This window comes from Serinus canaria, chromosome 2 (genome assembly GCF_022539315.1).
Source record: "Serinus canaria isolate serCan28SL12 chromosome 2, serCan2020, whole genome shotgun sequence".
Taxonomy (NCBI): domain Eukaryota; kingdom Metazoa; phylum Chordata; class Aves; order Passeriformes; family Fringillidae; genus Serinus; species Serinus canaria.
Genome location: NC_066315.1, coordinates 137,065,260 through 137,088,942, shown reverse-complemented (window position 1 = coordinate 137,088,942; position 23,683 = coordinate 137,065,260). Strand labels below are relative to the sequence as shown.

General features: G+C 38.6%; 1 long non-coding RNA gene across 3 annotated transcripts; it reads left to right on the top strand.

Moving 5' to 3' along the window:
- The first annotated feature begins 3,361 nt into the window (after positions 1-3,361).
- LOC108962127 (uncharacterized) lies at positions 3,362-18,344 on the top strand. Of its 3 annotated transcripts, none has more exons than XR_007776814.1 (8): positions 3,362-3,721; positions 4,605-4,689; positions 4,960-5,231; positions 5,352-5,419; positions 8,233-8,369; positions 9,497-9,547; positions 17,084-17,148; positions 17,368-18,344. It is a non-coding gene; the product is annotated as an uncharacterized LOC108962127 (long non-coding RNA). The 3 variants fall into 3 exon arrangements; XR_007776813.1 differs by having other exon boundaries at positions 9,487-9,547; XR_001990644.3 differs by lacking the exon at positions 5,352-5,419 and having other exon boundaries at positions 9,487-9,547.
- The last annotated feature ends 5,339 nt before the right edge of the window (positions 18,345-23,683 follow it).

The window sequence follows — 23,683 nt, the reverse complement described above, 5'->3', positions numbered from 1 at the left end:
GACTTTGGAGCCAAACTTTGCTAGTGTGAACCTATCTCTAGGTTGAGATATTTATGGTGATGTTGAAATCTTACTGTACTGGTGAATGAACGGTAGCGTATTTTGCAGGAATAATGAAATCTCAGCAACATGAGACCTCAATAAAGCACATTGTTGCTAAATCTTTGCTGACTGCTGTTTTTACGTGTGAATTATAAGGTGTGCGGATAAGCAAAGTGCGAATTAATGAGGTTTTGCTGTGCTGAAATGAAACTGTGGTGGGACATGAGCTAAGAAATATGGTGTTACTTAGTATTTTGTATTCAAGAAATTATGTTTTCTGAGCAGCTGCCAGTCAGAGCATGGGTGGCTGCACTGAGGGCATCTTTACAACCATATTTTTGTATGTATATTCCTAGGGGAGATTTTTATCCATCAGTTTTATTTCCATTAACCAAAGAGAAGGTTGAACAAACTAAATCTCTATTAAGGCCTAAGAGGAATAGACTATGAGCAGGAAGCTTTCAAGAAACCCTTAGCTATTTTCAAGAAGCCCTTATCTGTGTACTCAACTAAAGAGACTGTAGAGAGGACCTCCTCCCCTTTCCACTTTCCTTCTGTGGTTTGTCACAGAGTGTCACCTCTGTTCCTCTCATTGCTCAGGCCAGTGGTGCTGCAGGGTGGGTGGGAATACCTCATTTGAAGCAATCTGATCTGCAGTGTGCTCAGCACCTCCTGAGCTGTCACTGGGATGCACTGCATTAGTTGGGCTGTCAGGAGGTGGAAAAGCTCATGACCACAAAGGTACAGAATTCCCATCTGTGTGAGAGGTTGTGTGCAGGGCTCAGCCTCTGGATGGAAAAGCTCTTTCCAGGTGAACACAGAGGTTTAGTAACAGGTAATGATGCTGCTGCATTCTTGTACAGCTTGGAGGTGGGTTTGCAGGACAGCTCTTTCCCTGCCTTCTCCTCCAGGCTTTTAGTGTTGCTGATGCAGACTGAGATGTCTGATAGCTGCTGTGGTTACAGCCATCATCACACCAGCTTGCTCCTGTGGGTAGAGAATTCAGAGGAAATTCAGGGCCAGGTCATGAGCAGCTTTCTCATCCTACCTCAGTCCATCCTCTGTTCACTGTTTTGCCTTTCTCAGCCTCTCTTTGTCTGTGGCAAAGCAAGTAATCATGTTAGTCTGCCAATCCTCCATTGCTGTCCTTACTCCTTCAGCACCTGGAGACATCTGCATGAGCTGGTGTGGAAGTTGTAGACCCATTTGGCACAGAAAACTCTGCATCCCATGAGCAATCTGCAGCTCCTTTCTTCCAGACTGTGTGTGAGGAGTGAAACAGAGCCAGGACCAGAGCAGCTGAAGTGCATCGGCGCTTGTTTAAATATGCTGGCTTAGCTTTTATTTACTTATTTGCTTCTTTACAGTGGCACAACCTACCACAGCTGAAGTGGGGCATGAAGCATGGGAGATGACATGAATGCTTCTGTAGAAGAACATGGGCTGAAGGAACATTCCTTCCCCAGGAGATCTTATGGAGGAACTGCTCTCTAGTTAAATGTTTTCTGTCATCACATTTTGCATAATTTCTCACAATATGGTGAGCCTTTGTACAGAACTGTATAGGTTAGGCTTTAAAGGAGTTTTAGGATATTTTACATATGTATTTCTTTGGTTTGGACATGAGCTATGGGACAGTGGCAAATGGCTGAGGAAGTGCTCATCTATCCTGTACAAGCATCCCTGAGAAGATGAGAGATCATCAGCCATGTAATTGCCATTTTGTGCTCTTGTCCCTTTTCCACAAAATGCCCATGCGTGAACATGCTATTCCATGATAAATCCTACAAATTTCGTTTGGAAAATAATTTCTCTGAGTATTTCTGTCCGAGGGTTGTTGTTTTCTGTGGAAGCAAAAGGCTGGAGGAGCCTTGGCTCTGGAGAGGGAATGGGACAGTGGGAATGCCCTGGCATCTGCATTGGTGTCAATGGGTAGCTGCACAGCTCAGCTGGCATATGTCTTTGCTGGAGTAAGCTTGCAAGCAGATCAGCTTTTGCATAAGCTTTTACTGGAATAAATGCCATCTTTGAATAAATGCTATCTTCTTTTTTTTTCCCTTGCTTGTTTATATGATATTCTCTTTTGTTTCCTCAGCTGACAGTGGAGAACAAGTCCTCAGTTTCCTATGCAGTTTTCTGTTCTCCTGTGCAGATGTGGTACTACCTTCTAGACAAGGCTATCTGGCTTTGAGATAAACATAGAAGACAAGGTGGTTTTAGGACTTAGTTAAGTTAGGCACAACACAGTTTGTTGCTTGTGTTTGTCACAGCTTTTGAAGTTCAGCTGATTCTAGACAACATCCAAAGCAATTCTTTACTTCAAAACTGAACTACATCTACTTCTATCAGAGTGTGGCCTTTTCACACTGCTCTGCTCTGTTGCTACAAAGTGGGTGAGTCCCACTTACTCTGTATTTGGATTTTAGGTGACGCAGTGTTGCCTGAAAGCAGTTTCACAGTGAGTGTGACTGGGTCAAAGTGAGCTCTGCTGAAAGGTGATTTTCCTATCCTACTTCCACACCACATTCCCATCCCATCACATCCTATTTCACAATGTGAGCACTCTTTTTTCCCCCAAGCCTCTTCTGTGCACTAGATAGCTGACAGAGCATTTCATGCAGGCTTTGCCTGCCATCAGTCTGTACCCTCTGATAACTGGCCAGGTGCTGCAGCAGACTGAGCCCAAGACCATTCCCATGCATTTCTGATCTGAACATCAAGCCAGTGCTTGTAGTACCAGAAACTCCTCAGGAAAGAATATTATTATTTTCCTCCTTAAATTTCCTTCCCCAAACTATGAATGAGTTGTACAGAGCCCATCACCCTTTTTGCCTTCCTTGACAGGTCTTTTTCCTCAGTGACACAAGTGCCCGTGTCACAGGGTGTTCTCATTGTGGTACACTCACCCTGTAGTAAGTAGCACCCAAACAGGTAAAGATACATTTGACAGAGCTTGCAGGATGAAACAGATGTGGTCTCACAGCATCCCAAAGCAATGGAACTGCTGCAAACTTTTACCAGCCTGCCAGCACTAAATTACTTCCAATTAATTGCACAGAGCTGCAGCAGAAACAGTGAACTCCTCATACACTTTTCCTTCTCAAAGACCTCAGCTGACATGCCTTAGACAATGCTAATCAGGCATCAAAAAGCATGAGCTAAAGCCATAGAGCTTTACCAGGACCAGGGCTTTCAAACAAGTATGACTCACTTGTCAAGCCTGGCTCTCAGCCTATGGAAAATCTTTCTGAGGGAAGCAGCAGCAACACTGCTTAGGAGACATTTAAAATCTTCCCCAGAGACATTTAAAACTAGACTGGACAAAGCAGTAGAAAGTGTACTGCAGGAAACAATCCTGCATTGGCATGGGGTTTTGGTCTAAATGACCTAATAGGTCTTTTCTTCCTCTAATTTCTATGATTTTATGACTGGAAATAACTTCTAACTTAAGAGGATTTAGATGGCAGGCATGGGCATGCATTATTTACAGCTGAACCTAAAGTAACTGCTATATTATGGAGTGCATGAGCAGTGGTGGTGAGTGAGGATTGAGCAGGTAAATGTTGAGAGGAATGCATGGGATTAGGCAGCAGTGGTGGAGTTGGGATAATGAGAATAGATTTCCTTGCAAAAGGGGTACTTCTAATTGAAAGACGTGTAAGAGTCCTGACTGCAACAGGTACATTTCAATTTATTTTACAGTAATTTGCTAAATCGTTGTCTTTTAAAATATTTTTGAACACTGGCAGTGGTTGTTTTGAAGGCATGTAGAAAAACATGTTTAGTTTTACTTTCTTTGAGAGAATGTTGCAGGGCTTCCTCTGATAGAGGCTGAGCTCCCACAGCTCATAAGCTCATTTTGCATACTTGGGAGGAACTTCTAGTTAAATAGAAATTGTTGTGCCAAATTGTGACCTACTGATCATGCTGTGGCCAAACCAGCTTGCAAATGCACACAGAGAATGGTTTCCTCCTCTGTGCTTGTCTTCTCAGTTATTATCAGCCATTCTTGACATTTACAAGTAATTTTCTCCCAGACACACTCATGGAGCAGGGTTATTTCTTAATGTTTCTTTCCTTTGTGCCCAGGAGTTGAGGACAGGGGGAATGCCACAGTGAAGGAAATCTGTATGTGACATGGATGCACGCATGGTCTGAGCTAAGGGATGAGCCCTGACTTTGTGATTATGGGGCCACAGCAATTACATAGCTTATTTAATCAAGTAGCATCCACTCTGGTGTCTTCATTTTCTTTATTAAAAAAGAAAAAAGACAGCTCTCATTATCAGCTAGACATGTGGAGCTAATTACTGTGACTTTGATGTTCTGTTTTTAACTTCCTGACTTTTATGTTATTCCTTTAAATGCTTTTGCTAGAAATGCACTTTTTATATATGTGTGGAACTGGGAAACTTTGAAATAGTTAATTAGAAAGGGAAGTATTTTGATTTCCTGTCTATTTGGGTGCACATCCACGGAGACACTCCAGCACAAGGATCCTGTAAATGTATCAGGATTAACTTGAAGTAATCTTCCTTAACTTCCCCCTTTTTCTTTGCAAGGGGAAGGAGTGTGGGATCAGGATTCATGAGTGGGACTGGAACTCCAGGGGGGTAGAGTGTAGCTTGGACTCTACTGCAGTCTTGGGTAAGTAATTTAACATCTATCTGCCTTAGTTTCTCTTTTTGGAAAAAATATTGCAATCTCTTCTTTAGGCAACTGATGTGATGCCTAATTTGTGTGTGTAGAAGGTCTTATAAATCCTTAATTTAGGAAAGGAACAGAAGAATAAGTAGCCATTAATACTAGTCTCACCAAAATAGATGTGTTAGCTTGCTCCTAGAATTCCCTGAAATGTTGGATTTTCCATATGTTGCAGTTTTATTGAATGGCCAATCCTCCTCTCCTTTTCTTCAGCTTCATTAACCTGTTCTGAAAGAGAAGAACAAAGAATCAATTGAAATATGTAAGACTGGAAAGTTTAACATACTACAGCACTTAACTACAGTCTGCAGAATATTTAAAGTGTGGTTCCACTCTGAAGTTGGCAAGCTGAGGCAATACCTATGTGGAGCATTAAAGCCATTGGATGCTGCTTTATTCTGTGGAAATAGAATTAGCAATGCTCGATATTTATTGCCTCTCAGTGATTTTTGCATGAAATTTACTCAGCTGTTAAATAAAAGGAGGTAAGTACCCAAATGTCAGCTATGTCAGCTTGTCCTGAGACTCCAAACATGAGCTGAGTCTATTCTGTGTGTTGACAGCAGGGGTGGAAGTTCTGATATTTGTGTTCCTTCCTTTCCCAGACATTCTGTACCTACCCATCTTCAAATGCAGTTCCTCTTCTGACTGCCTTCACTGGATCTGTGCAAGGGTAAATGAACATATAGCATAGTGAGCAGTTGTGTGGATGAGACATAAGTGGAAGCTGTGTTAAAAATGCCCATTTCGGGTCAGACCAAACAGAAACCATGCTCTACCTATTACAACAGAAACATGTAATTTTTATTGTTACTTGCTTCACCCTGCAAGTTTAATGAAAAAATTCTTCCTTGTTTTTTCTACTCAGATCAATTTTATCTGAGTTTTGTCCCATTCATCTGCAGAGCTGCTGCCTTTGTATTTTTACTGCTTGTAATTCATAATCCCTTCCAGAGGTTTTGCCTGCAAAGAAAGGACCAGACATACCTGCACTGGGGAAATACTGAGTTTCAGTCAGTCTTCCAATGTGTTTTCATTGTTCAGCTACTGTCAGCTGTAGGCAGCAACAGTGGAAGGGTCACATTCATAAAAGCTATTAGAATAATTCTCTTACTGCCTTTTCTTTCTTTTCTTCTTAGTTTGTGCAGTTTGGAAATCATTATGAGCCACTCGACATGTTTATATACCTACACATTCACATTTTTTATAGGATACATAAAACCTTTCTCCCCTATGTGCATGAATCCATAAAAGCAGCATAAGGAGTGGAAAACATGACAGGTCTGGAGAATTAATGCATATAAGAATTCTGCAGCCTTGGAAAGGGAAAGAATATACAAATGCTTCTTTCTCAATACATTCCATCTATTCTGTGATCTTGATTATACACACAAGAATTGTGTGACAGCTGCTTGTCCCCCATCATTCTTCAAATAGTCCACCCCATCCTCTGCCACATGGTGTGTTTATCTTGGCCACCTACCTACATCTTCAGTATTAATAGCAGTGTGATAATTTATACTGTAAACTGAAAACATTTCAATCAAAGGTAGGATCCAGTGCTGTTGAAACATGTTTTGACGTCCATAGCCAGGTCAGCCCAAAATATGTCTTTTATTTTTTCCTTGAAAATAATCTGGAACTCTTTTTTTTTTTTCCCCACTGATTGACAATAACTTACCCAACACTGTTGTCTCTGGCTTAACAGCATTGCATTTCACTGAAAGCCTGACATCATCTACTGCCAAACCTGGGATTTTCAGCAGATCACAAATGTTTTTAAATCAAAAACTCATTTATTCTGTGGTAAAAAGAAAAAAAAAATAGAACATCTGTGTTGCTCATGATTGTTTGAACCTTAATATAGGCAGTGACGTTTCTATAGGTTACAGCAACTGAGAGAGGTAGTGTTTCATATTGAATCATTTCAAAATTATGTACTGCAAAAGACACCAAAGCCACCTAGGATTTTGTTTACAGTGGTGGAAGTTATTGTGTTTATAATCTAAGAAAAAAAAGGAGATGAGTTTGGAAGTTAAATGTCCATCATTTCAGATTCCAGCTCTTGCTACTGAGGAGTTCTCTGGTAGAAAATTTTGGATGAATCACTTTGCCTATGACTGGGCTGCCTCATGGCTGTTCAGCAGTGTAGAAAAATGATACTTTGTGGGCTTGAAGAAGAGGTAAAAGTTAATTTTCAGAATATGATAGTAGCCTAATACCAGGTTTGGATGTTTTATAGTTTTCTTCTTTGGTCTTATTTAGTGTCCTTTGGTCTGTAGTCATTAAAAATTAACCAGTCAGCTTTCCTGCTTTGAAATTTTTTTTCAGTGAAGAAAGAACAGCAACTATTGCCTAAATGTCTTTGAAATGCTCCTGCAGTCCTCTCAAGGAGATAGTCACATTCAATGTTGCATTATTGCTGCTGTAAATTATGTGCAGATATGCCTCAATGTTCAAGAATAAACATCTTTGATAGATTTAGGTTCAGTTATCTTCATTGACAAAGTGAAACAAGATCCACAGAGATGTGAAAATGCTGTGACTACGCTACAGGATCCTGTGGGGTAAATCCTGTCCTTAAAATGCTAATTGTTCTTCTGGTATGAGACTATACAAAGAACAATAGCTTATCTTCTGATGGAAAAACCAGCTTTTATATTAAATAACATCCCAGAGGCTGAATGCAGAACCCAGGACAAACCTTTTGGCGAGAACTCACATGTTCCTGTACTCTTCCTTAAGGAAGTCAGGTTTTCTGGTTTCAATACTTTCTCCTTCCAAATTTCCAGACTCAATACATTTATGGTTCTGAATATTCCAGATCATCTGGAATGGGTTGAAAGAACAAATTGGGCAATGGAGCAGATTAGGACAAGCAATCTCTTGTCCCACAGAACAGCCTTTCAGAATTCTCTGTTTCTGAAGCCATTCAACACACAAAGAATTGAATCAGTTTAACTGTTTTCAGCCTAACACAGTTGAAAAAGTTGTAATGTTGTGAAGTCCTTGGCAGGCAGATTCTAAGAGTTCCAAGAATGGTTCATATTAATATAAGTAATAGAAATAAAATCTGGTTGGTTTTGCTGACCTATTAAAAAAAATAAAAGAAATTAGGCACACAATGTGTGTGTATATGTGTGTGTCTTTTGAAATTATTAATGCTTTTGCTAAATTGTCTAAAAATGAAGTAGCTTAGTGGGTTTAGATGTTACATAAGTAAACTAGAATTTTTAGGTAGACAAATTTTAAAACAAGACAAATACAAACTCTCAAAGGAGTGCCCAAAGCATTTAGTAACTTTTTTGCTTCCTCCATATTGTTTTTCTATGTCTCTGCTTTTTTAGGATCTTAAATGCAAAAGGTACATTTTTTTGCAGTAGTCTTTGCTGAATAAAGACATTATATTCTTGGAAGATTTTAATTGAAAGATGGGTTAATCATAAGTTTTTCAAATGATTCATTCAAACTTTGTTCTATCGTCAGATGTGGTTTGGAAAATTCCCACCTCTGCTTATGATACATTTCAGAACCAGAGGCAACCAACCAAACAACATAGGAAATTCAAATTAACTACAGTATTAATTTCATGCTTCTGAGAGACGACTGGAGATTGGAAAGAAGTAAGTTTTCTTTTAGTGTTGCATCTGTTATAGTTCTATCAAGTATTTTGGTTTCAAAGGGAGGAATGGAAGGAGGAGCACATTTTTTTTGCATTTTAGCTTCCTTAATAATTATCGTAATAGTAATAATAATATTAATAATATTTGAGCTCCCTTTCATTACATACCAGTGAAGGTGGAATTAAAGAGACAAGTATAAACACAGTGCTCTGTGTATCTGATGCAGATTTGCTGAGAGAACTGCTGAGTAGTCACTCCCTTGCTGGCATTGGCCAAGGTGGCACCGGCTGCAGGAGTATGGAACATGGTTTTAGCCATATAAAATCCCCACGTCTCCCTTCCTACACCATTTCTGAGCTTCTCATGTTGTATGGGATGGGTCTGCCTCAGCTCATCACTCATTGGTGGAGGAGCTGCCTTGCATCCCAGACTCTCACTCTGTATATGGATTTTCATTGTGTGAGAGAACAGAGAGGAAAAAAATACATGTGCATGTTCAGCCCATGTTGATTGATTGTTCCTTAGCTATGAAACAATTTTCTGTACCAATTATGCCTTTGCAGATGACAGAAGCCATTTACTCTAATGACCATAATAATTAATTTTCATTATAAATCAGATTAGTTAATGATGCTGAAGTCTACATTCCTCACAGAACTAAAGCATAGTATCTTACACGAGCTCTCAGAACATATAATTTGCTATATAAGGCACTGCTTTAGAGATTTTTTTGAGTCAGTAAGAGCAGCACTGACTGTCTTTGACCTCCAGGATTCAGTAGGAACACCTACTGTCCCAATGTCACATCCTTGCTAACAGCTTTCCATTTCCATCCAAGGCTGATGACTGGTTTTATAGCATGTTTGTGGTCAAATTTACTTAAACCATTGTTTTTTTTCCTTCACTGTAAAAAGTTATGGAAGAGCAAATAGTATTCTGGGAGCAAGGTAGTGCTTTTTTGTTTTATTTCCAGAATAATAGTCTTGCTGAATTTTTCTAAACTTTTGGTCCTGTGGTCACTTTAATACACATAAAGACCATCTGTAAAATATCTAAGTGGGTAGTGAGTGAACAATCATAACTTAGAATAAGTTATATTTGTATTTTTAACATTTAGTCTTTTGCAGTAGACAACCTATGAACATCAGAAAATTCACAGGCTTCTTCAATGAAGAAAGGTAAGAGATGTTCTCTACAACAATTTTGCAGAAAAGCGGTAGTTATTATTTCAGGCCATAAAACTACTAAAACTAGTCAAATACCTCACCAATGTATTTATTTTTTACCATTCTTAATGTCTGTGTGTTGAGATGAATTGACTGTTTTAATAATTATAAGTATGCAATGAAGAATGTGGATAATCACTGTGCAGCTTGTGGCTTTTGATGATTTTAATTTAGGATATTAAACTATATATTATTTTTGGTGTGAAATGGGCCACCATCTCATATGGTGCTGTTCTCTAACTGAATGCTTCTAGTCATGCAAAGCATTGTCAAAGCACAGACTAACAAACTACAGTTGGTGACGAATATACAGTGAATTATCTGGTTTGCACATAAGTGCAGGGGGAACAAAGCCTTGCACATGTAGCCAAGGCCAGTGTGCCTTTCTGCTGGGCTCAATAAACATGCTTTGGGATGCCATTCTGTTCACAGGCTTCTCCAAAATAAGTGTATTGGGTCAAAATAAAACAAAACAAAACAAAAGCAAAAGAGTTTGAAAGGAGAGAGAAGAAACAGAAAGTGAAAATCTGTAAGAAAGATAGACTGTAAGAATTGATATCTGTAGGAATTGATAGACTCACATTTTTGACTATATGTTATCAGAAAGATTAAAAAAAGAGAAGTAGTAGATACCCAAATTGGAAAAGTAGACAAGGAAGAACAAGAAGGCAGTGGAGATTGCATAGCCAATATGAAGAGGAGTTAAGAATAATTTTTACTAGATAAGATGCAGCTATTCAGAATATAGAGATGACCTGGGAAATCTGTGTCTGACCAAGGAAAGCAGGAAAGAATTATTTCATTAAATTGTGTCTCATTTCTATTCTTGCCATTAGCACATAACTGATTGAAGCAGTTCACAAGCACAGCCTTGTCAGTTCCTCTTTGTACAATATTGTTAAATGTGGTGCTCTTCTCCAGCAGTAACCTAGTGACATCCAGCTCCTAGGTTAATTTATAGACTTAATTTTTAATCCATGTATTCCATTAAAATAGAATTTGTTAAAAGCACATCACTGTCAGGGTGGTGGTATATTTCCTACGTTATAGCACTGCATTTAGACTGAAAATATTGGACTGCTTAAGTGTCCTATATGAGATATCTTCAAAAAGGGAGAAGAGTTAAAATAATGCCACACTGCTGCTCTGTAAAGGTTGGTGGTACTATGTCATGAGAGAGCTGCAGGGAATGCAAACATTTTCCAGCCTGGGCACGATGGGACTGCAGCACTTCTGGCTCTGCTCCACAGAGCTCTTCCTCTCCTGGGGCACCAGGAGCAGCACTTGCCACAGTGGGAAGGGAGCAGAGACTCCTGCAGGTGCAGCCAGCCCTGGGGACGGGGCAGGTATGTGTCTGCTCAGGCAGTCTGGAAAACCTCCTCCTACATTTTAACTTAATTCCTTTTTTTTTCATATTAAAAAAATGGTTTCAAGTTGTTAATTTTAGCCCCCAAATATCTTGCTGGCCTGCAGTTGAGAAGTGTTTTCTTAGATGAAATTTAATAAAATAAAGTGAAGAATGTAAGGATATAAAGCAAGCTTGATTGATTTTACCAATATTTAGTTTCAAATACAGTAAGGGCCCTGCCATAACTACTAAAGAAGATAATGTTTTTGAGAGATCTACTTTTAAAATTGAGTCTGAAGGAACAAAGGTGATTCTATAGTATCTTTCTATGTTCTAAATAAAGGACTTCTGGAGGGTTTGCAGTGGAATAAGTGAATGCAAAATGCAAATTTTCACTGTAGGGGACAAGCAAAAATAGTAAAGTTTTATTTCTTCCATTTCAAAACTCTGAATCCCGTTTCTGTGTCTGTTTGCTTCAAATACAAACTAGGGAGTTTTCAGTTTCCTCTCTCTTTCTTCAGTAAGAAGTCAAATGTATTTTTTTTTTTGGTTTTTTTAAGAAAAAAGTGCAGTTGTTCATAAAGAAAACTTACACAGCATTTGCAAATAGGAGGAAGGTCCTTAATTCTGAGCACCACAAAATCAAAGGCAGGCTGAAGCTCACGTCAGTGCATTCAGTATTTTGGGTTTATTTCATCTGTGGCCATTGAAGGGGTGAAATATTCCCTTCCCCCCAGGATTCTTCCCTCTCTTCTGCAGCCATTGAGGAACACTGTACCCACTCAATCCTCCTTTGCTGTGCTCTGGAAAGGAGGCATACAGAAAAAGGATGTTTTAACTGAAAAGGTGGATTCAAATTCTACATGAACAAGTGACAGCTTGATCTGTCTGTAGCTTAGCTGCCCCATCTGTAAAGAACTCTTTTATATTCACTTTGTAGCACAGCCATTGCTACTGGACCTGGATGTCTGCCAACCATACATTAAGTTATATGACTGTGCATCATTGGAATTATTTGGTTCTTTCCTCCTTTTCTATAGGAGAACATATGCACACAGTTTGGGGATTTGGGGTTGCCATTTGCCAGTTTCTAGTTGACCAGTCCGATTTTGGTCTTCCAGTTGCTATTAGCACTGCCAGGCCTGCTCAGATGGATCTGCAACACAAAGCACCCGCTGTGTGTTCAGAGATGGCACCACCACCTGGGTTTAATCAGGTTTTTAAGAAGTAGGTTTTTTCAGATGGATGTCTCATATATTTATGGGAGAGAAGGCAGGACAAAGACCTGAGACTTGCATTTGAGGAAGTGGTTAGACTTGTCATGGTCTTTATTTTATTGAAGGATTTGGTTTTTTTCCAATTTAACTTAAAAATATTAATTTCTTCTTTTTTTTTTTTAATGGTGGACCGTTTCCATCCTCAGAAAGTCCTTGCTTGCCAGAGGAGTTGTATTGTCCTTTAGAAAAAGAATTGCATTGCTCCAGGGAGCAGGGAGTGATGATCTTGACCACACTTCACATCTTTGAGGTTTGGACAGTAATTCTGAGCTGCTGGGCTCAGAATTACATGCCCAGACCCACCTTGAGGCAATGCTGTAATGATAACATCCATTAGTGACTGTAGGAGGTCCAGAAACTCAAAAAAATGTCTGAGATGGACAGATGTGTTTTTATTTGAAAGGAGTCTCCGAAGACAAGCAACCTGTGATCAAGCCATGCAGCACAAGTTTGATGAAGTACCAGGAGGCAGAGGAGAATTAGGACTGAGGTGACAGCCAGAATGGCTTTGCTTTTACTCATATGTGTTTCAACATTAATGTTTTTTTAACATACACACACACATACACACGCACATTCTCTCTCTCTAACTTACTCTTCCTGAATAAAAACTCTAGGCATTGCTCCAAACCGTTACACCACAGTCGACTCTCCGGCAAAATTGCCAATTTCTGCAACGGGTGCTTTTATGGAGCTGAGTTTTAAGACTGAGCTGCTACACAGTATCTCCTTTTTGGTTTTTCCTCTGTAACGGAACATCCTTATTTGCCTATCTGGCATAGCTATTGTGAGTTATATTTACTGACTGGAAACTTGGCAAGTCCAATATTTGTTCTTGGTAACAAGATACTACCCACAGTTTTTACTTACCAGGCTCTGCAGCAGCCAGGTGGAACATACATCATTAGTTTACTGAATAATGAATATACTTTAAATCACGATTCAAAAATGCTCAGTTACGGTATATTAAATTAGTAAAAAAAAAAAAAAATTAAATTAATGTAAAACTGGCTTTCCATAGTAGAATTAGCAAAATCAAAATAGGCTTTTTATCAACTTTATTGAAACTAATTCAACTTTCCAAGAACTAAAAATTGGTTTCCTGTCTTGACTGTTTTGGAATTACTTACTGTCATCTGTTTCAGACGTTAAAGGATATGATTTAATATCAGCAATAAGGCCTCTGTTCCTACTTTGGCAGGTGTTAATTATTTAAACACTACTCATTTAAATTTGTTTCCAATCACTCTTTTGAGTGATTTGCTTTACATGTTTCTTTGCGTGTATTTTCTGCACACACAAATAAAATAAGGGGGAAAGTCCCCCAGTGAGTAACTCTGTTTCTTCTCTTTTCAGCCTTTCTTTAGATAGGGAGGTGGAAACAGAGGGATATTTCATGGGTGATGGTTTTCAATGATGAAACATAATATATAATACATCATTTTTATCTCCTTTGTAATAATAAAAAGTTGTTCTCTTAGGGAGAGTGCTGTGGTTTCTGCATGCTAATGGCTGTACTCTTTGTGAATGAATTGTGAAATGGGTCACAGTTCCTGAAGCATTCATGGAGGCTGGAACAATATAGACAGACTTCTTGGTGAAAAACATGGGGAAAGAAACCTCTAAAATAGCTACAGTCATTCCTCCACACCTTCAATTCCACCAGTCTGCTTGCAGCGACAAAACCCCACAATTGTAAGAATATTGTCTGGTTCTATACAGCTACTTATTCATTAAATGAGAAATGTCTCCCTTGCTCTATGTGCCTGAATTATCCTCTGCCATCATGTTAGAGTCATCCTATCTCTTTTTTTACTTTACTTTTGCCTTCCTTTACAGTAGTGCATCAGAGAAAAAGGAACTCAGCTCTGTACAACAGACCTCTGTCTGGTGTGAAGTGAAATTCTCATTCTGCAACAGATAACTTGTAATTTAATACATAATTCTTGTCAGTAGAATAACATAAGGGAAAGCTAGACCAGAGGGAAAGGCAGCCATAAGAGAGGGAATTTTATGCACCACTGGGAAATGAGAAGCTGACAACTATAGGTATTTCAGTTCTATAAGGCAAGTCATTTCATCCTGGTAATAAATGGAAAAGGTGGGTGTTTGTTTAGATATAGGCCGCTTGGTAATGATTTTAACACTCAGCTAAGCCTCTTGCCAAGACAAGCACTCCAAGGCCAAAATCTATAATGAACTCTCATCTTCTCAATTATAGATTCAGCCCTGACCAAAGTGATATCCAATATTCCCCTCCCCACTCCACAAGTGCAGAGATGTGCTGCTGGACGTGCAGGCAGCCAGGTTCTGCATGGCTCCTGCAGTTCCCCAGGACCCCCAGCCCACCCAGCTGCCACGCTGGGGCACCAGCACCCCCCCCTCCCCTCTCCCTCTCCTTACCCCCGCCCCCGCCCTCTGTTTCATGGAAAGAGTGAGAGCAGAGAGGGAGAGAGTGCCAGTGATGATGGGAGGAGGAGAAGGAGAGGATGAAAGGACTGTCCTCCCTCCACCTCCAGGATCCTCCCAGCCCCTTCCAATGGGTGGGAGACTGAATCAGTGGAACCAGTTTTTGATTGTGTTGGCAGGTCTTTGCTGGCTGGCTGAGTATGCCATGGCTTCTGAAGCACTGGGACAGTGGGCAATGCATGCATGGCTCTGCAGCACCCTGCTGCTCTTAGTCTGTGTCCATCTCCTTCTTGCTGCTACTTCAAGTGGTCTCTAGTATTTCCTCCTCACTTGCTCTTGTCACCAAGCTCACTCTTTCTGATGCTTGTCCAGCCAAAAAACACAGAAGGTAATTTTTTTTTCCAAAGACTTATATTTTGTAATTTATCCCCCTGGCCTCATTCCCTAGCTTGTTTTCTTCTGCCTTTTCCCATTCCTTTGCTTGTTTTTCCTTGTATGTTTTCATACATTGTAGTATATTTCTCTTTTTATCCCTATTGAAATGAAGGCATCTTGACCCCACCTGCCTGCTGGCTGGTACAAATCTGTCTTTGTTCCCTCTTATAATTCCATAAACAATCACCTGTCTCATGCCAGCTCCCACTAACCCTGCACTCACCAAAGAGCTCGTAAAACTGTGGTACATGTTTAAAAAGTGGAGACAATAATATTCAAAAGGATTTTTTGTTTGGAGGAATGTATATGTATCTACATTGGGCATAAAAATGTACCCGTAGCTGTGGGGTTTAAAGAGCAGAAGAAGCTGCTGCATTTTTTGCAGGGTGATCTGCTTCGTGCAAAGAGGCACAGCCAGGGGCTCTATACTGCTGCTGTGGGTGCTTGCTTTTTCCAGCAACTTGTGGTCTACTGCTGAGTTCAATGCATCACTAACTCCTTTTCAGCAGACTTTTCAGCTCATTGTCCACCTTCTTGACAGAAGGTGAGGAGTAAAGAGAAGGATTACAAGATACGTAGTAGAGAGCAAATTATTTGTCTGCAGAAGGAGCAAAACAATGTCTTTCCACCATGGAGGCAGAGACTGTGATTAATTCAGAAAATAACAGTGGAAAATAATAAATAAATGAGGAAACCAAAGCCAAAACCCCACAACCCCAGACTAGGTCTGTGTTATTCAGAAGTTCTGACTTTTGCTCAGAACAATGAGTCTGTTTCAGCAAGAAAGCCTTCCTTAGTCCTTTCTGCTTCCTTAAATAGTAAAACCTCCCTTTATATGGTTTTGTGTTCTTCATTTATACTGTGTTACATTTTTTTCTCTTTTTTTTTTTTCCTGTTCAGCAGCTGGCAGGGGGTGACAGAATTTTAGAGGGTAAGAGCTTTACACAATATATAATCCAGTCAGTCTAGTCTTCCAGTTGTCAATCATGGATACTCGGGCTTTATATCTCTACTCGTGAGTTCAGTGTGACTTCTGAGCAACTAAGAACCAGAAATTTTGGTCTCCTGTTCATTAAAAAAAAGTGTAAAATATGTTGGGCAAAAGCCTAGATGAAAAATTAAAAGAATCATTATGATAACTGTTATTCACATTCTCAGATTAAATCTGGTTTCAGTTCTTTTTTCTTCCAGTGACTTGCTTGTGTACAGCAATCTTGGCAGAAGGCATTAAGTCATACATAGGTTAATCACTTAATGTTTCTGAATTGCTTTGAATATGAAGTGTGTGCCAAGTACTACTAATATTATGTGAGGCAACGTTATGATAAGCTAGGGATTTCATCTTCAGTCTCTTTTATCAATCAGTACTACTTAAACTTTGTTTGGTGCTATATATATAGATGGTAAATAGAATTATTTGAATTCACTGCAGATTGAATTCCATTCCCTCCTTTCACTGAAAAAGAAGAGAGGCATAATATGTAAAGAAAGCAGCATTTAGAGAGAAGAACTTTCTTAACATGACCCAGGACTGAGATCCCTAAACCCAGGGAAGAGTAGTGTGGTCATCTGAGCAGAAAACAAATTAGTCTGTTTTAGAAATAAAATGTGTAATTACAATAAATTATAATATGTTTTATTGTTCTAGAAATATCAAGTTCTCATTCTAGCGAGCTGATCAACAATTTGATTATTGCTATTGCTTGGAAGTGGTGTTTTCATTTTGTGTAAGCTCAAGTTCTGAATATTGTGTTTTCAGAAGCAAAGTTAAATTTACTTTGCTACTTCCATTGTCTAATTAATTCTGTGCATTACTTAAATAACACTTTGCAGACTCCTAGATGGGATTCACTAAGACCTGCATTTTGGAAAAAAAAATAAAAATTCTGGGCAATCAATATCCTCAATAATATAGACAGCAATTTTCCCTTCCAAAGCAATACATGACATTGATATGACTTACAGCTTAATTGCAGATGGAACTGTCAAAATTATTTCTTTTTTCCACATATTTTACAGACTGATCAACAATCACTAGCAGTAGACCTGTACTTGCATGTGGATTTTCATCTTCCATGTCTTGGGTGAGTTTAGGAACTTCTATGGATCTTTGGAGATGCATAAGATGCTTTCATTGTGGCAGTGGTCAGACTGCTATAATGACACGCCCCATTTATTTAGTAGTAGGAAATAGAAGTGATCATTCTAATTCCATTGAAGCTGCTTTGAGGCTTGGATAGGTTCCATTTCAGTAGTGTACATTTTATAATCTAAATAAATATTATTTCTCTTTTTACTCCCAGGTCTTACACCTTTCATGTGACAAGAGTGAGGGCATTTCCTGGTAGGCTGGAATTCAGGGTACACATACTCTGGCTAAAGGTATTGGTTGCATATTCTGATGGTCGGCTTCATGAAATAAAAATGGTTTGGGTTTTTTCCAAGCAAACCATATTTTTAATCAGTCATGTTTTCTTTCCATGGAAACACTGACTTTTTGTCAGAATTAAGGAAAATATCTCTCTGAAAAACTTTTTGAAAACCTGTTAATTTTTTTCCAAAATATTTTCATAGGCATGTTCCTTCTTTTTTGATCCATATTAATTTTAGGCCTAATGTCTAGTTTCAGGAGACCAAAAGCTAGAGTATGTGTCTAGCAGACTAATAGTGTCTGTGCAAGTATAATCGCTTCCCTAATCAAGCTCTGAAAATGAAGGCCTGTGTGTTTTCTGCATCTCACACAAGGAGGAACTTAAGGACTTAAAAAGATATCAAACCATGTAGCAGGTTGACCAAGTGTATTGAAACAAAAATATAAATGTGAAATCCCAACACATCAAAAATTAAATGAAATATATCCAAAATCAATTAAAGTGCAAATCATTAATTAAAAAAAACCAAACCCACAATGAAACCAAAATACAACCCCCTCACACTTATCTTATTAACTTAAAACTCAGCTTGAACAAAGTATTCCTCTGGTTACCATGAACACAAGATTTTATGAGTATTGATATCAAATTACTACATGTTATCTGAAAATGCAACATAAGAACTGTCTGGGCAGTAAGGTGTCATTCAGTCAGTAAGATGTCATTCATTATTGTTTCACCTTGGGGACTGGAAATTCAATCTCAAAAAATAGACACTCAGTGTGTGTTTCATCCATGAGACAGGGCCTTCTGTTACAGTTTTCTTTCTGATATACAGCTCCTACCAGATACCAGATAATGGAAACCCTATCAGATTCACCTATGTTGTAACTTACTCCGAAAATACCCAAAATATTTAATTCCCTTGAGCTGCTCATTAAAAAGAAAAAGGTTAAAAGCATGTTTTTCTGTTAAGTATTGATATGTGAAGTGCTACTCCTATTTTGAAAGCTAAGTAAATGTTTAATGTCAGTTTTGTCTGATCTTGTGTGTTTATAAATTGAGTTCTGTTGATTCATTTCCTCTGGCAGCACTGCAAAGTTTTGCTACCAATGGGATGAAAGAGGTCAAATTTTAGATCCTCGGCAATTTCCCTTCTTGCCTATCACTTTCACAGGCTTTTACAATGTCACAAATCACCCATGTTTTAACTGACTTCCTGCTTATGCATGAAGAGATTCAGCCAGCTCTCAAAGCTTTACTGATTGGTTCATGTTAGAAGTTGTTTCCAGAAGAGCAGCTACAGCTGAAAAGGTCACATCACCTTTCTTCTTATCCCTGCTGTTGGAGAGCTGGCAGTCTAGAACAAAAGAAATCTCTTTTCCCCTTGCTTGCTTGAGAAGGATGCACATTGTCTCCCTGCACCACAGATTGCTGGAGGAGATATTTACCTAAGGGAAACAAAGCCTGGTCTTTACTTTCAGCCCTATGAAAGAGTGCTCTGGTCCATGGAAAAGTGATGGAGATGCAGCTGAGCTGCATGACAGTTCCTGTTCCAGAAATGACAGATCAGGCCATTCTCTTACCTGAACAGAACTGGTGTCCTAAAACCAAGAAACATGAAACATGGCAGAGGTCTCATCCAGAAAACCCTGCCTTGCATATGCAGTCATTTAGACAAAAAATGCCCTTAATATTTATGGGAGAATTCGCATTATACTTTAAACAAACTGGTGCTGTTAGTTTGAAGTTGGACTCACATCCAAAGAAGTATTTATGTTTTGAAATTCTTGGCAGGTTCTTTGCCCTGTCACATCAATCCTCCCTCCCAGACCTTACTTCTCCACTCAGGTACCACCAACATGTGTAAATTCTCTGCTCAGGAAAGGGACTTCATAAAGGAAAATTCACAAAAGAAAATGGTGAAAATTGCAGGGCTGTTTGAGGCTAATAGAGAAGAAGAACTTAAACCAATAAGATTGGCAAGACATTAATTAAATTTAGATAGACTTTTTAGAGAAGCAAATTGAATTGTGTAAAATACAAGTGGCAGTACTCTTAGAAAGATTTAAACATTTTTTATTTTTTTAGAAATATTAACACACGAAATTATTAAGCCAAACAAAGTGACTGATCTAAAAATAATGGAAAAATACTTATTATTTCCCCAATCAGCTATTGCTTCACATTATCCAGGCATTTAAGCTTAGAAGTCCTAAGAAAGAGGATGCTATCAGTGCCTTTGGGGGTATGAAACATGGTAATAAAATAAACTAACATTTAGGCTGGTTTTGCTTTAAATCTAGTACAAAATGCAGAAATTTTCCATGAGATTTTTTAAAATTGAGCAGAGAAAGTCTTCAAAAACCAGGTCTGTATTTTAGATTTTGTGATACTAAACAGGGTGAGAATCACGTCTGTACACAAACCTCAGAGTAATTTGTAGTGCAAGTGAGGAACTCCACGTGAAAATGCCTTGCATTAAAATTCCTATTAAATTAGCTATGAATTTAACACAGCACATTAAAAGCCATTATAAGCAGGTAGAAAACCCCAATGGCACTGCATCTGCGCACTATTTACTTCAGCCTAATAAACTGTCTGAAAATTTTAGACTGAGTTACTAGCAACAAATTTTTTGAGATTTTAAAGCAGTTGCAGCCAGTTGCCTGACACCAGGAAAAGGCAGACACTGGAGCAGAAGGGCTTTTGGATATAGAGTCAGAAAGAAGACTAATAAAGTAATTGTAAATTGTCTGTTTAATGAGGTGAGCAAAACTAGGGATGGAGTGAGAGAATGAAAAGCACATCTTGCTCTTTCTTTTCTTTTTTTTCCCTCTTATGACTGAAAAAAGACATAAACATATCTATCAAAATAAGGGGAGGGAGTTAATGAAGATAAATTAACCAAAATTTAAAAATATAGCCCTGGCTATTTTTCTTTGAAATATGCTTAATATGATCAAATACTTAATATTTGATCTTGGACTTATATTTCAGGTGAGGGCAGCATAAGTATGAATTTCAACTATCCTCTCCTGACATGCTCTGACAGTGGGCTTACCTCCCTCCCACCAGTGCTTTGAAGGACACTTCTGCAAAAGGAAAAAAAAAAAGTGGTGCAGGAGCATTAAAATCCAAATGTAGTTTATCTTATTTACATGTACACAGTTGTTCTGGGAGAGGAGGAGCTACACTGTACAGGGGCAAATGCCAGTGTGAGCACAAGGTCTCTTAAGAGCCTGGACTTTGCCAGAGTATCCCACTCTGCCTTCATTGCTGTCCCTGCAAATATCACCAGAGACTGATATTTTCAATACAAAACATAACTATGATACAGAGTATTTGCTTGTACTCCTAGCTGATCATGCCATTTGGTGATATTATTGATAAGTACCTTTGTGCAGCACTTCAGTCCACAACATTCCTCTGAATTTGAAGGAATATTAAAGAAAAAAGAACAAAAGAGAGACACAAATTCCTTGTGTAAAGTTTTTGCATTCTTTTTTTCCACTTAGATTTCAGGTGCTTTATCAAAAGAAATAAGCAGTAAAGAAATGTTTGGTGAAAGGAAGTTGCAGTGTATTGGAAGGAAGGATGTGGTTAAAGCAAATGCCTAGAAGGCACCAGATAACAGTTCTGTTCCCAGATCTGGCACAAATGCTCTCTTTTACCTTTCACCAAAGTATTTCTGTGCTTTGGAACCAGTTTCTCTGTAAAATGGGGGTGATAAACTATTCTTTCTTTTAAGCACTCTCTCAGTGCTTAACTATTCTTTCTGACAGAGCAACTGAGAACTTTTTATTTAAGCTTATTGTAAGATTTGAGAACCTGAGAACAATTAAAACAGGATCAGTTTAGACATGCAGGTTTAAGTCTTTCCTTCAAATAAAACATTTAATTTATTGTATCATGTTAATTTTATGCTAATTAGGTGTATTATAAAAAAAAAATCATCAGCTGACGAGGATTTGCTCAGTCCTGCTAATAATTAGCTAACAGCATTACTTGAGAATTCAATTTTCTTTTCCTACAGGCAACAAAAAAGAAAAAAAAAAAAGAGGAATGGAAAAAGAGTAATAATTCTTCTATCTTGTATATGACCAAGAAGTTTAATTTCTGATAGAAGATTTTAGCACTATTAGTGTGATCTTGAGTGGCTGTTAGAGGGAATTAGAGGAAAACAAAAACTCTTTTTGCACCTTCTAAAATAACTTAGAGGAATGCTTTGATTGTTTTTTAGAATTAAACACACATAAAGAGTGGCATTTCCCTGTTTCTTTTCCAATGAGTTCTGGAGCTGAGAAATCCCCTGGGCAAAACTTTCAACTTGCTTTCCTTCTATTGTGGAGCAGAGAAGCATTGCTGAGGCCTGCAGAGTCTTCCTGCTTATTAGAAGAAGGAGGAGAGTATTTTCTGCTGTGATTCAGCACCCACTGAACAAACTGTCTCACCTCTTTCTGGCTTTTTAATACAGGAGGTTTTAGCCCTTATCCTTAAAACCAAGTCCCAAACAGGTTACAGACTTAAGAGTCTGGCCCTGCAATACCCACCCTTAACTGAAGCAAAGTTTACACATAATGTAGTTTAAATTATGAAATGCTGATTGTGAAAACAATAGACATATTCAATCACTAAATCCCAGCACAAATGAGAGAAATATTCCAGAGCTCCTATCAGAGCTTAATAGGTATAATTTTTCTTGCAATATGGTAATACACAGCAGCTTTCCCTGGACGGCTGTGTAAAACAAAGAAGTGGTTGTCAGCCTTTCAGAATCAGATGTTAATGATATTTCATGTCTTTGTTGAGTCTGTGGAAAGCAGCTACTGCACCTAAAAGGGAAATGACTTCCATACCAACCTCCTCCAGCCAAAGTCATTCAGATTGGAAAAACTGGATGAAGTCCATATTTATATTTCAGAAAGAGGTGTAAAAGAAGATTTCAAGACAGTATGGACTGAGCTGTCCCCCAGTCTCTTTACCCAAAGTTATATCTTATCATTGTGATGAAAGTTTTTAGTTCAATGTATTACAGTCTCTTCCCCCCCCTCCTTCCCTTCTTTTTTTTTTTTTTTTCAAACATATACAAAGAAAGAATGTAATGTAAGCAAAACTCCAATGTGTTTCTGGCAAATGAGGAGTGTTTTCTACATCTCATATATTTTTGGAAGCATTAGAATCCAGAAGTAATACATCTTCCAAATCGGGAAGAAGGCTTTTTATTAAGCTGATGCCTGCACACAGCAGAGAAGGGCTGTCTGCCCCAGCGCTGCAGCAAGCAGGGACTGATGCTTTGTCTGAGCTAGTCTGGAAGATTGGAGCCAGTCAAAAGAAGGGTTTCTGTAGCTTTATTGCTGCAACTTCATTTTGCTGTACTACTGTATGTCTTCGCTTCTGCAAACTTTCTTTCATTTGTTTTAAGAAGAGGTCTTAATTCCAGTGCAAAATCCATCCAGAAAGGAGGGCCCCTCAGCACTGTATTCCAGCTGGTGGGGATTAGCTCAGTCCTTTTACCGGATACGTATCATTTTAATCTTAAACCTTTAGACACTGTACAACATACTATTAAGTCTGTTACCAAATAAAACACTAAAAGGCTGATTCACTAAGGGTTACGCACCCTTTGCAGGGAAAAAGCTAACATTTACAAAGGGATAACTGCCAAAAATCACTTAAATTTCATGTCTTTCCTATTTATTAAATCCCACATACACCATGTGTACAGTAACTTCCTTGGGATATGCCCCTGGGAGAAGTACAAGTCAAAATAAAGGAGCATATGCTCCCCTAAAACATGTCCCTGGGTCTAAAGAGTGATTTACATTGGTTCACGTCAGAAAACCTGAAAAATTGAAGTTATGTTATTCAAGAATAAAATGAAACCTTCCAGAAAGTGTGAATTGTGTACTCAACTATGATAACGAGTAATACATTTCCTACAGGAATTAGTGGCTAGGCTATGAACCCAGGGCATTAGCAGACTAAGGGAGTCATTTGCTAATGATCTTGTGCCAGCAACTTTGACTGCAGTCTGTGACTCGGGTGCTTAAACTGCAGCAATATTGCAGTGCTGGGTTATTTAGGGAAATGTGGGGGGCAGAGTCATTGGACCTTGAACCACTCACTTGTATTGTTAACAGCAAACACAGATGCCTGACTTTGCTCCCTGTGGAGCTTCTTAAACCATGCTTTATCTGTCTGTCTGGGGTGAGACAAAAAAATCTCTGATATTTATAACGTGCTC